We start from the raw sequence: 13,688 nt of genomic DNA, 5'->3' as shown, positions 1-13,688 counted from the left end.
AATAAATAAAATTTAAAAATCTAGGAATAAATTTAGGAATCTGGCGATTTACGGAAAGGCGGAACGAAGATACAATAGAAGCGTGGGAGAAATTAGGAAGAGAGGGAGAGAGAGAGGACCAAACGGAACAGAGTCCATTTATTTAGCTTAACCGCGCCACCACGAACGGTGCATTAACCGATTGGAAGAGCGATTAAGAGCGGCCATTCTTTTTCATTCGGTAGATCGAAAGGTCTCTAACGACGAGGCGTTATTTATCGGCCGTTCCAGCGACACTTGCCTCTCTTTTAATCGCCGCTCGCCTGCAGTCCAACCGTATGCGTCTCAATTCGGCCGACCCAGCTATACACCTCATCCCTCTTTTGCAAGTCATTCCGATTCGCGAGCTAATCTACATGTATTCAAAAGTTTCTCAAAATCTGGCAGCCTTCTAAGAATTCTGAGGAAGCTCGGAAAAGCTTTGCCAGACTCCCGATTCTATCTTCTTTCTCACAGTAATAATGTTTGATCTACATCTGTCAAAATAAATTTACACTGCCCTCGAGGATACTTAGGAATAGATTGCCTATCGCGAAACAGGAGAAATTATAACGGAGAGGAATACCCTAACTTAGGGACAGAGAGCTAACTTTAATTTGCTTTTATTACCGCGAGTAAGATTGCTACGAGTGTTATAAGCTTATCTCTCTCGCACTCTTCTACTCCCATTCAAAGATGAAGTTAGTCAGGTTACTTCAGGAACGGCGGTTTCTTCGCATTCGCTCTTCGGACGGCCCGTATCAGAAATTAGGAAATGACCGGATGCAGCTCTCTATCTCACACCCCCTCTCTCTCACCTTCGATCTCGCTCTTGCTCTCCTCCTCTTCTTTTTCTCTCGCTCCTCCGTTGCTCTCCCTCTTGCTCTTATTTAGCGCAGTTGCAATAAGAGGATAGTAGCTGGCTCTGTCCAGTTCCCACTTCAACCCCGCGCACCTTTCCTCTACCCATCTCTCTCGCTCTCCTCTTTCGACTACCGTTTCCTTCCCTCCTCTTCTCGACGGCAGCGAGCCGGAGACCGCGTGGGAAGAGGGAGGGGAAGCTCGGATTCAATTATCCGATATTAAACTGCCCCTAGCCACGTTCGTGTCGACCCCTTTGGCTGTGTGAGTTCAAATGGTTGTTGCTAACCCCCCTAGAAGTATTAGATTGAATGGAGTTGGTGTTGTACTTGCTGTTACCCGGCGGAGATACGCCTAAAGGTAGTCGTTATAGGATAGCGCTGGATTTTCGCGTATATCGTTTCTCTCTCTCTCTCTCTCTCTCTCTCTCTCTCTCTCTCTCTCTCTCTCCTTTTTTTCTTTCCACCGGCCGATTCGTTTTCCCACACCGTCTTGATTTGTTATCGCTGAAAGAGACAAGCGCGTTTGCAAAAATTGGATCTTGTTCTAGACGGGCGTGTTACTCCTTACAGCACGATGATAATTGGGGACAACCTTTCCATCTTTTTCGGCAATTTGGAACGAAGGACCTTTTTTAATATCAAATGTACCCAAACTTGGCATAAAGCCGAACGCCAATAACACAATGCATAATTAGCTTCGATAAAAAAAAAAAAAAAACAGGAAAGATCAAAAGAATAAAATTCTTTCCCTTTTTAATTTTTGCAGTGAGCAAAAACGTACCGTTGATTTTTCACGCTAAACAAAGCATTCAATTCGTACAAATAATAGTCCTGTTATGATTGCGCCCAATGCTAAAATAAGAACGCGAACTCGAAACGTACGCCCGATTGTTTTTACACGTAGGATCATTTTTTATTAATCGAACCGGTGCATTTTGCAGTTTTAATCTACCTTGTATTTTAATATCGCATATCGTCGTTGCTTTCTGGACTTGTAAACACAGTCCCACGCCCTGTGTCGCGAACAACTTCGTCCCTCTCTCTCCCCTGCTCTCAATAGCGGGGGAGGGCAAATACGGACGTCGGGTAGCCAGTAGTACTGAATAAATATAAACGATAACCAATAGTATCTGTAAAATTAATAATAATCATGATCGTACCGGGCTTCCTCGTCCTTGCACTCCGCCTCTCCCCTCCTCCCCTCCCCGCCCGCGTTCTACCCCTCCGCGCTTGCCATCAATCACATCAAAAATTCTGCAACTGGTCGATAAAATGCCGCCGTCCGCGCCAGCCGGAAACCCTCTCTCATTCCGATGAGTTTGTAATTAAAAAATTAATTAAACGAAATCCCAATCGGCATGCTGATTTTTTGCTGTGTACTGGTCGTCGTCATTGTGTACACTCGCACTGCATATCGCGGGGTCATTATGGCGGCTGGATTTTAACCATTCGTCCCTTTTCAGGCCACCCTCTCGTCCTCCACTCCGACCCACCCCCGCTCATTCATCCGATATACACGCGTAAATGCCTATGGTCGATTTATTTGTCTCCCCCCTCGCCCACCTCTCGCCACCCCCCCTTCCCCACCACCCTGGTCTTCCACTCGCGTGCGATTCAGATAACATTTTTTCTACTCCAGATACCTCGCTTTCCGATTTCTCCCTCGTTTTGCGAGAAGTCGAGTATTTAACGATTCACACATGCTTCTTGCGAGTCGCGTCCCTCTTTTGCGTGCGTATGTCGCGTCGCTAAAGGGTCCTTTCTTCTCGCTCGTAAAGCCAGTAAATTTCGCAATACCGAGGGGTCGGCAAAATGACCAATCCGCAATGTCCCAAAAGAGATTTGAGAATCGCGTGAAATTAAATAACTTTCACGGGGAAGTTCAACGGCGGCCTAAATTTATACCGAAATAAATTGCGTCCACCCGCGGCTACATTCCGCAGACCGGCACTATTTTAACTATATATGCGAAGGTTCAACTTATTTTACCAGGAGAACAAAAAAAGGCAGGAGAGAAACTGTACTCGGACTCGGAAAAAGAGGACGAGACGAGTTTATATCGAGCCATTTGCAGTACGCCTCGACAGCACGAATTGTTGGCGCGATTTAATTTGATTCCACTTAATTGGGGAGTTAACAGTTTGTTTAACAACTTGATAGATTAGCTCAATACATTTGCGTTCAACGTTAAAATACGATGAAAGATTGCAGCTTTTTAATTGTAGAGATTTTAATTGTAGAGATGTATTCAGCGAGAGTAAGACATCGAGGTCAATTAAATTTAGAAGAGTTAGTAAAAATTGAACGAGTCCCATTACTTTCGAACAAATACAAGCTCTTGGTACGAGTACGATAACGTACAAAGATATCGAGCACGTTTTATAGGAAAGCATTTAAAATATAGTCGCAAATCGTGGAGTGAAAAAACGAAATGGCGAGGAAGGGATGGCGGTCCGCGGCTACGAAAAGGTGCGACGAAGGCAAGGAGGAGAGAGAGAGGCTCTCTTTTATTAAACGAAAAATTGGATCGTGCTTGTCGGAATGCAATATTTCGACGGATTCATTTGGTGGAAACATTTCTTCCTCGGGAAAAAATTCAATCAAATCCAGAAGGTGAGAGGTAGTGAGCGAAGGGAACGGGTAGAGATGTAGGAGGTGGCGGGAGTGCAAACACGCAAACGGCGGTTGGAAAGTAAGATAGACAGGGAAATAGGTACAGAGTTGTTGGATGCCAAAATAAAATATTCATAAAATAAGGTTCTCTCGAAATGTAACCAAAAATTGATGTTTTAGTTAGCAAGGCGTTCAAGAGGAACGAGCGATCCGTTTGTCTAGCGCTAGCATATTTCTAGAAAAATGGATTAGAAACAACGACAAATGGATTAGAAACAACGATAATATATTATACTTTCAATTTTTTCCAAAATGTTGCGAACGCTGTGTATATCTATATATAAAAAAAAATAATGTAAAATCGAGAAAAACGTGATGACTCTCCTCCCCGAGAAAGAGGTCCCAGACTGGTAAAATAGATGTCTGCAATATCAACGTAAGGATCCTACTGGGTCACGTTTTCATCAAGATGAAGCGGGGAGGGCGGATGCTGCGGGCCATTGTTTTTCGACACACTTTCTCTCACCCTCCGCCCTCCGCGAAGACAATGCGTGCCCGCTCCTTAACTCTTCCGTCCCCTCGGCGACGTTCCCCCTCCCGGACTCTCTCATTAAGTAAATCACCATCGTCGCGGCTCGTTCCCGGAGCCAAAGTGAAAATTCCCCCATGGACCGGGCGGGATGAGAGCCACCCCCGGCTGCTACCGAAGGGACGCCTTCGGCCCTTTGTGCAGCCGGAAATCCGAGCCTGAGAGATTAAAACATTGAGATACGCGAGAATGACATCTTTTTTGTCGCGCGCGCGCGCGCGCGCGCACGCGCAAGCGCGCATACGGACGAACGCAACTCGGTTTGCGTCTACGCGTTGGTATCCTTTGAATCGCAGAATGCGCCAAGGCGCATTGGTTGGTGAGATACAAACCAATGACGTATAATTCGAGAAGCAGTTACATACACTTTTGCGAGAGCATACGAAAATGCAGCTGCGAGAGATTGAAATCTCACTCTACGCAAAATGAAGATTACGTCGGAGTATGAAGGGATTTGCACGTTCACGCTATGCATTATTAAGCGTTTAACTCTTGCCGCGTGTAATGATCAAAGTAATGGATTACACACACACACACACACACACACACACACACACACACACACACACATTTGTAGTCGTAATTTGTAAGAAGCTATATATATGAAAATATAGAGAAGATATAGAGAAAATATAGAGAGGAAGAATTAATTTATAGGCATATATATATATAAATAGAGTGAAAGCTTTTCTGAGCGCTGGTGCCAACCAGCGCAAATCAATTTATTCTTTGACTTATGGTTCCTTGAGAATATTCTTTTACCCCCGTCAGTTTCTCGTCAGAGAAACACAAAATGTCGCGATAGCGTGTCACATGAAAGACTGAAATGTCAGACAAAACTTATTATAGAACGTATCATATATTATTTACATTTGGGAATCTACTTTTCTTCTCACCTTGAGAGATTTATTTCGGAAAAAAATTTTCTACATCCACCGTATTGTGTAATTAAATGGATTATTAAATTTATGTTTTCCAGGTGAGTTTGTCTATTACGGCGTGTATTTCGGCCTTTAAACCCTCTTAGCCGAGGCCCCCGAATAGGACGCGCGAACCGGAGACGCGTAGGATCGTACAGGTACGTGTGTGATTTTATGTGCAACGTTTACGCGCGCGTGTAGGGCCGAGAGGGTTGACTGGCTCCCCGGTCGATCAATAGCACCCCCACGTTTGCGTCCCTGGGTGAATGCATGCGATAGGCACCCCATTGCTATGCCACCCTGAAAGCCACTTTATATTTTAGTGGGAATGTTCTACAACCCTTCGGAAGACACTCTTGAATCGCGACGCGAGGCCGCGCGCTGGCGCGAGCGAGCTGGCGAGTGAACGCGCGCGCGTTCACGCGCCTCCCCGCGCGCCGCCTCGTCAGCTCGCGGATCCGTCAAGGTCACCCTCGCCGTATTTAATTCCGCTAATTAACGTGCACGCGCTCCCGCGAGCGTTCGGTGACTCAGTGGAACCGCCGAAGAACCGCTCGATAGTCCGCGCGATGCAACATATCAAGCTTGTTTTATCGTGCAGGGCTCATGGCAACAAGATCGAAGATTGCGTACGGTTAGCCGAAAAAGCAAACTGCATTGAATGAAAAAAAATAGGATATAAATACGATAATGTGAATGATAAAGGAAAAATGGAAAAGTACATGGAATGGGAGAACATGGTATTAATTGAATTTAAAGAGAAATACGTGTTTTTGAGATTTTGGAAAACTGTCTTCCACAGTTGCAATATATTGTAGAATAAAAATGGAAGGTACTAAAAATAGAGGAAAGAATAAAATAGGAAACGTAAAATGCAATAGACGATAATGGCATAATTAGAGACACGGAAGTAAAAAAAAAAAAAATGGAGCAACCGTACGAATAGTAAATTATATTTCGAACAGCGAGAGCGAGAGAAGACACTGTGAAAAAGATAGATTTGCGGGATCCCTCCCCGCAGGTAGATCGTTGAAACCTGCAGCTGTCACGTTACTATTATTATTCAGCATTGTAGATAGACTCCCTAATAGCGCAGCTCGTCTGTGCGTATGCGTGAAACGCGATATAGACATATGTCAGATAATTGATAATATTCTTAGAGAGGATATTTGAAACTCTTACATTGATTTAACCGCATCGATTGTCGACGCGGTCGCGAAGAGGTTGCAGCTCGCTACGTGGCAGGCAGGCTTACCCCCTTTAAATGACTTAGCAGACAATTTGCCCATTAACTCGGGCAACCTCTACCCCGTAATGGAAGCCATTGTTCGACCTATCTTGTCAGTAATACACGCCGTGGCAACGTATGCGTTTACGTCGCGTGCATGTATTACAGGTAGCTGCCGTATGCACGCGTCGGGGACGTCGAGACGCTCGTGATATCGGGTAGACCATATTGTGCGTCAAGATGAGATCGTTCTATTAGGATTACATTAATTAATCTAATATATTACGCCCGATAGTCTCTTAGAAACTTCCTCCGGCGCATCCCCCCCTCCCCCTCCCCCTCCCCCTCCCCCCAACTTGCGTTGCGTCTCCTCGGCTTTTTGAGAATTAAAACCGAGTCACGTAACGCGCAAATTATTTACGTGCAATTATGGGATAAGATATTATTGATTTAATCGTTGAAACGTTTATTTGACGAGACGAACGTTTAATTTTTTGGGGAAATCGCGTTGAATTATCTCCAGAGTAGTAATCTTTCGAAAAAATGACCGCTGACAAAAATTCTTACTTCAATATTTTCCAACTTAAATATAAACGAGAGTAAAAGATGTTTTTCTACAAAAGCGAAGGAGCCATCTCTTTTGAAAATTATATAAAGTCTTATCGTGCGTCATTTTTCGAAAAATATTTTAAGTAAACGTTGTCCTTTTAACAGGCTAATAGCTTAGTATTATCTGTACGATAGTAGAACTAAGACGCCACCACGGTACGACGCGAAAACGTCCTGTTGCGATTAGGATAGCAATTGCGACAAGAGGTAGCACAGGACTAACAATGAGATACCCGATAGCGCCGTAGAAGCAGAAATAAGAGAGAAAGGAAAGAAAAAGGATAATACGAGGAAAGGAAAAGAATGAAACAGAGAATTTTCTCTCAAATTGACGCAGAATAAATTAAAAAAGATTTTCTAGAGAGAGATTTAAGACATTTTATGCATTTTATATTGAATTTTTGTTAGTCATAAAAAAAAATTGCGAAATTGACTTTTTTCATTTAATTGACTTCCGCGTTTAACGTGTTATTAAATTAACGATCGATATCACCCCCTAAAACAGCCAATAAAATATTTTTCTCTAAAAGGAACTGTTTTCGAAAGTTTACCTGATTGCTGTAACATGTGTACATACGGAAACAATTTCTTTGTCCCACGGAGGCTCGGACAAAGCTCGGTTTAAGAATTTAATTGGACGTACTAGAGAAAAACTGTGCGGGACTTTGATTTTCGATCATGCCGGTCGAAACATCCGGGAAGAAAAGAGTCGCCGGGAAGTTCGCGAATCAAGATTCTTCGCGCAGCGTTTATTGGATCGTGACAAGAGAGGAGAGAGAGAGAGAGAGAGAGAGAGAGAGAGAGAGAGAGAGAGAGAGAGAGAAAGGCAGCGAAGGAGAGAGTCTAGGGAAAGGGGAACGAGGTAGAGGGCACTGGCACTCTATAAGAGGAGGAGCTCTCATTAAAAGTCGAGTATTAATATTTTAACGGATGCTCGTCACTTAAACTTCGTTGCGGTGCCCAACCGATCTTTCGTCTCGCGGAAAATACCTTTGCAAACACAGATTTGAATCTTTTTTTCCGCGGTAATTTCTAAGCTTTACAAATCCTAAAACAAAGTATGGAGTAAGAAGGATCGATTATTCACGCGATAAAAAAAATTATTTTATTATGGGCGTAATATTACTCTCTCTCTCTCTCTCTCTCTCTCTCTCTCTCTCTCTCTCTCTCTCTCTTTCTCTTACGATCTATAATACGAGATATATCTTATCTTCGAATCAAATGAATAAAATGCAATTTAAAATTTATAAAATAAATGAAAAGAGTTACCGGTTAGAAACCCCTAATATTTCGCAGATTCTTCCCAGTCATCGGTTGTTACATTTCGTGGGCTGTCTCGCTCAAAAAGCGTTCGTATCAGTCGCAATGTTCCTTTACATATAGGATCATACACACACACACACACACACACACACACACACACACACACACACACACACACACACACACACACACACACACATATATATATATACAGATATATACAGATATTTCATTTGAGTAATGAAAAAGTTTCGACGAACACGGACGTTGCACATGACAGAGTTAATTGCTTGGATACCCGTTCCTCCTCTCGCGAAAGCGGCTTGCGCTTGTCCAACGTCCAGTTTCGAATAACAGACCGCCATTCTTGCGGCGGTTGAGCGCCCCTGCACCCTCTCCATATTACATCCGGGATTAATATTAAATTTCACACGATGATTGCAATTTCATTACCCTCCCACCAGCGGCCCGCCGGCTTCTTCTACTGTCGCCGTTCGTGCAGCCGTGTAATAAATTGCCCCCTTGCAAAAATCGCGATTCAAATTGCCGTACCTGAACCGGCCGGTGGGACCCGCAGGTGTCTATTGTTGCCGGGTTGCAGGATAAGCGAGTGGATAATTCCGCCGGATAAGGATCTAAATACAGTATCGAAATAACGAGACGACATAATCAAATTGACGCAATCTATATCAAATGGCTCCTGACGCGGAGCGAGCGAAAAATCTACGTATATACGTATATCCATGTGAAATATCTTGTAATGAATATTACACCGTAAAAGGAAATGCGTAATAATATTATTTCAAATAATCATTCCTATATATTACACGAAAGATCAATCGTAATTTAAATTATTATGCATTCCATCCTCGCCACGCTAATTTATCATACGTTCAAAGTTTCAATGTAATATGTATACACGTTGGAGAGCGAAATCGTAACTGCGGGAAAAATGCTTTGATATATATCGCTAGTTATGATATTCCATTAGTATTTCAACGAAACACCCTCGTGCTTGATTCGACGCATCACATTTTTTTTTTTAATTTTAACTGTTTATCGCAAAATATCGAGGAATTTTGGCGGGAGGGGGAAGCATTTCGCGCGTAATATAAACGAAATTAGCGCTCGTCGAAATTAAATGGGCCTTTAATTAAATATTTACGTGCGTTCTTTCACATAAACCACTACATATCTTCTGTTTTTTAGCAAATATCGACTAATAAAAAGTACATAATTCCTCTAGCTCAATAAAAATTTTTATTTTCACGTGCAGATATTTATTGAGCAAACACGTAAATACATTCTTTGCATTTTTTAATAACAAAAATATTTTTTTTATAAACTAGATAGTATACCGTATAGATGGAATTAAATTATGTTTGAATCATATTTTTACGCTCGTTGTAATTCGAATAGTAACCTTCGAATTACAAATATAAAAATATTAAAAAAAATACAAATTACAGATATTTATTAGCGATATTCGATGTAATACTCACTCCGGTTCACGAGAGATCCAGATGATCCGACGATCGAGTGGCACTGTCGAGTGATCCCAGTTTTATGCCTCACTCGTGGGCTGCTCTTTTATGATTTGTCGAATACAAATCGAATTTGCGATAACAAATGTTAACAATTTAATTTCTCCAAACTGAGAAGTTGAATAATTAATGCTTTCTATGCTCTCACCTCCTCGGCCCTTTAAATGTTACGAATCTGTTTTTCAAACGTATGATTGAAGACAGAAAGAAGTCGATCAAAAAGATATATCTTCATAGATTGTATATTTTTCCAATTATCTGTTTATCGTTTGTCTCTTTTACTAGTTTCAATATCGCCACACAGTCACGATGATCAAATGTCTACCGATTAGACATCTCGAACGGTAATGCAATCAGATCATTTGGAAAATAGTCTTTTGCGATCAAAATTTTTTTTTGAAGAATCGCGAGCGTCGCGCGTTTACTTTTGAAATCAAGAAATTTTCTTCGATGACGCGGAAGATTTAATCACACATTTTTCTTCCTGCGAAAAACACTTGTTCGGTCAAGAGAATGGACCCCAAGGACTCTAAATGTTAGAGTTCGTTCTGAATGATCGAGGATCAAGTACCTCGTGGTTGTGTGACACTTTCATGTGACTCCACGTTTGTGATTGAAAGCACACGTCTTGACAGAATTTGAGACAAGTTTTGTCCCGGCAGCGCGCACGGTTTTAGGGCCGAGGAAGACTTGGCAATTGTCAGGTTGTTATTGGACCGAGCAGGCAAAACGTGGCCGGCGCGTGCTGACGGAATTCGCGCCTGCTACGGACGACCGTGCGGTCGGAGAGCCGCGAATCGACTGCGAGGAGTCGCGGTAGGTCAGCGAGGCGCCATCTAGCGAGATCCACTGGCAGACTGAAGGCTTTTTAGGCATTGAGTTGGGGTGGTGGGATAGGAACCACGATAAGTTGCCGGGGTATTCGAGCGGAATGTTGAACAGTTGAAATTTTTCCTGATGAAGAGGCTGAGGATAAAAGTGAAAAAAAGTGATTTAAAGAATTATAAATGTATTTTACAAAACGGTGAAATAAAATGGCACCCAGTCCTTTTAGAGAGTCCAATGGTCCAATTAGCACATTAGTACGTTGATCGTCATCAGAAATCCAGAATTTTCTCGTCTCGTTTACATCGAGGTCAACTCAATGAGGCGCTTCTCACAAAGCTATTCGTTTACATACAAAGCGTCTAAAAACAGATTCGCCGCGTAATGATGGCAGTCAATGATTCAGCGGGATAAGGCCGACAGTCATCGTCGATTTGCAACTTCATCGAGGAGCTTTGTGTCAGTCGCAAGGACGTCGTCGTTGCGTCTAGTTCACCAAGACCGGCGACGGGACGGAGCGATAAGTGACGTCATGCAGATGCATTAATAGATTCCATGGGTGCAGAAACTGCAAGGAGGTGGAAGGGACGCGGGGGTGGTTGGGACACGAGGCCAAGCAGGTGAACGAGGTCGCCAATCGCGGCCAACATTGCGGACGGTGTTCCGTCTCGCTCCTCCCTGCTTTGCCTCGCGGAGGTGTGGTTTGCACCTGCGCTTGCGCCAGTCGCCCCGCCTCTCCGCACCTGCGGCTTTTCCTCGCTTCCGCGTACTCTTTCCGCGACAGAATGTGCGGGAAATAAGCTAAGGAGGACCTACAGATGGACCGTGGAGAATGAAACGGCCTAGGCTATTCGAGTCGGAGTAGTACGGTGCTGGACTCTTCCGATTTGCTCATCAATAAGGCTCACCTGTATGATATTTTATCAACACCATAAAACTGGCACCACAAAAATAGGATAGTAATAAAGAAATAAAATCATCTGACGACAATTCATTTAGTTTGATTTAAGGTTGCTTCTGTTTAGAAATTATTCAAGCGTGCGATAATCCAAACTAAATTCAACTCATTGTAATTATTTGAACTTAACTGAAGCTGTCAATTAATTCAGTGAAGTAATCATTAAGAAGCAGAGTTAATTCCAACTGGATGGCAGATGACAATAAATGGATCAAGATCTAGGATATAAAATATTGGATAAGTTGCTATATAAGAATGTCCATGCTCACATCTTTTGTACTTGATGTCTTTCAACAAGAATGTCATGCTGGAAAGATTGGCACAACAGGGAGAATTAATTAACCAGGAAGCCGCGTATGGCACTTTGATGTTCGACGGGCTTCCGGCGAGCCCATGTAAGGTCCAAGGTAATCGACTTTGCTCGCGTTTGAGTTGTGCCCAACCTCTCGCAATAATGGATTATCTACACAATCCGCTTCGAAAGCTCGTCTCTCCACTTTACTTACAATTGTGTCTATTTTTATTCGAGCAAATAATAATCACATAATCATATTGCCGTGGAACGTGATAAATCATCATTAATGCTTGTTATTGGCTTGTAAAGGGTCTTTTTTTTTGGCAATTACATATACAATCGCGCGAAGCAGCGTCGCGTGTACGTCAAGTGTTCGATTGGAACGATTACAACTGATATATTCGATAAGGGATAATATAAGGGTATCTATCTACCCCTTACATTATTAATTTCATAGAGAAACATCTGTATGAAGACGGGTGAAAAAAATATAATCGAGAATGTAAGGGAGAGATAATGTCGCTTAATAACACGCGATAGTGCATCGTGATCTAATCTCTTACTTTTGCACACGGTCGCCTTGGCATGCAACGACGTTTATGCAAAATAGATGACGGCGATCGTCCTTGTTATGTAGACCATCGTCGCGATATATAACTGAAAATAAATTCACTCCCGAATGCAGATAAATGCAGATGAGGATCAAAAAAAAGCTAGCGGCTAACGGAAGCGCACGAAAAGTTGAACTCTTTCGGTTAAGCTCTCCGGAATGTGCACGGGAGATCGGACGGCTCTCAAGATAAACCGGCAAAAAGCGGCGGCGAAATCCTGAACAGGGATTAAAATCCGCGCCGCGTTGCGGGACCGTTGATCGTCGAGAGGGCGCGAAGAAAGTCGGTGCTAAAAGCACCGAAAATCACGAAAAGCGATCCCGAAGTGTCCGCGCGCGAGGGAAACCGGTCGAGGGGGTATCACCGGGGGCACGACCATGTCGTCCCGGAGTCGCCGAGGGAAAGAACAATGGCGGATATATAACGGAGAGAAGAGGCGAAATAACACGCGGAAAACTCTCCCCGGCGGAAATCCGGCTTTCCTCCGGGGGACGAAATAATTACCTCGTGCAAATATTCGTAGGCGCGCTTACGTAGAGGATATCCCTCCTCTCGCGGCTCCCTCTTTCTGGCAACCCTCCTTCACCCCCCCCCCCTCCCTCTCCTCCCCTTCCCTCTCACTTCCAGCAAACTGGCTTGGTCAAGATTTACATAAGAATAACCTGGAACAACAATCCCTCGAACAATTACCTCCGTATTTAGCCGGCCATCCTTCCCCTCCGCGCGACACGCGGACGGTGTATTATTCTAATAAGCTGAGCCGTGCCGTTCAACAATGATATCCAGCACGTGGAATAGGGGATAGGAAGCGAAGTTATTTTTCAAGCCAACGTGCGCCTGTCGCTACTTTAAGCTGTGCCCGCTCTTCCTTCGGGACGTAGTTATCAAAAAGGGATTGATAAATAACATTTCGTACAAATATTTTTCGATCTTCGATGATCGACATGACACCTTTATTGAATGTAACTTGATTCGCGAAGTGAAATTATTATTCGTCGATAGAATACATACGTCCTAGTCATTATGCGCATAATTAATATTGACGATTAATCAATACACGCGCGCGGGCGCCCCCCCCACACACACACACTCACATACATATGTCTAATTCCAACGTTCACTACAAAAACTCAATTAATTCAAGGTCTTTCCTTTGCCAACGGAAATACGAGTGAGCGACGACCATTAATTACCGTATATCGTGACACCTGATGGGCGGAAAGATGCGTTTCCGCGACGCCGCATTTACGCGTTGAATAAATTAATTGCAATTCCCTTTGGACGTGTCGCCGCCGTGAAACGCGCGACGTCAACATTCGGGAGGCAGTATTTCGGTATGGCGCGCGCGAAAT

General features: G+C 43.4%; 1 protein-coding gene and 1 long non-coding RNA gene across 2 annotated transcripts in view; one reads left to right on the top strand and one right to left on the bottom strand.

Moving 5' to 3' along the window:
* The window catches only part of LOC148934985 (uncharacterized), a 69,142-nt gene extending 62,567 nt beyond the window's left edge, over nucleotides 1-6,575 (top strand). The window contains exon 3 of the long non-coding RNA XR_016140857.1: nucleotides 5,063-6,575. This is a non-coding gene — a long non-coding RNA (uncharacterized LOC148934985). The remainder of the gene's footprint in view (nucleotides 1-5,062) is intronic.
* LOC105432744 (uncharacterized) overlaps nucleotides 1-10,459 on the bottom strand; it is a 175,068-nt gene extending 164,609 nt beyond the window's left edge. Inside the window, exon 1 of the mRNA XM_089083211.1 lies at nucleotides 9,606-10,459. The gene's annotated coding sequence lies outside the window, so the exon portion shown is untranslated. The remainder of the gene's footprint in view (nucleotides 1-9,605) is intronic.
* Nucleotides 10,460-13,688: the final 3,229 nt, after the last annotated feature.

The sequence above is a fragment of the Pogonomyrmex barbatus genome, unplaced genomic scaffold (assembly GCF_055798465.1).
Source record: "Pogonomyrmex barbatus isolate J1 unplaced genomic scaffold, ASM5579846v1 scaffold7, whole genome shotgun sequence".
Lineage (NCBI taxonomy): Eukaryota > Metazoa > Arthropoda > Insecta > Hymenoptera > Formicidae > Pogonomyrmex > Pogonomyrmex barbatus.
Note: the sequence above shows the minus strand (reverse complement) of the source record. Positions and strands in the feature narration are given on the sequence as shown.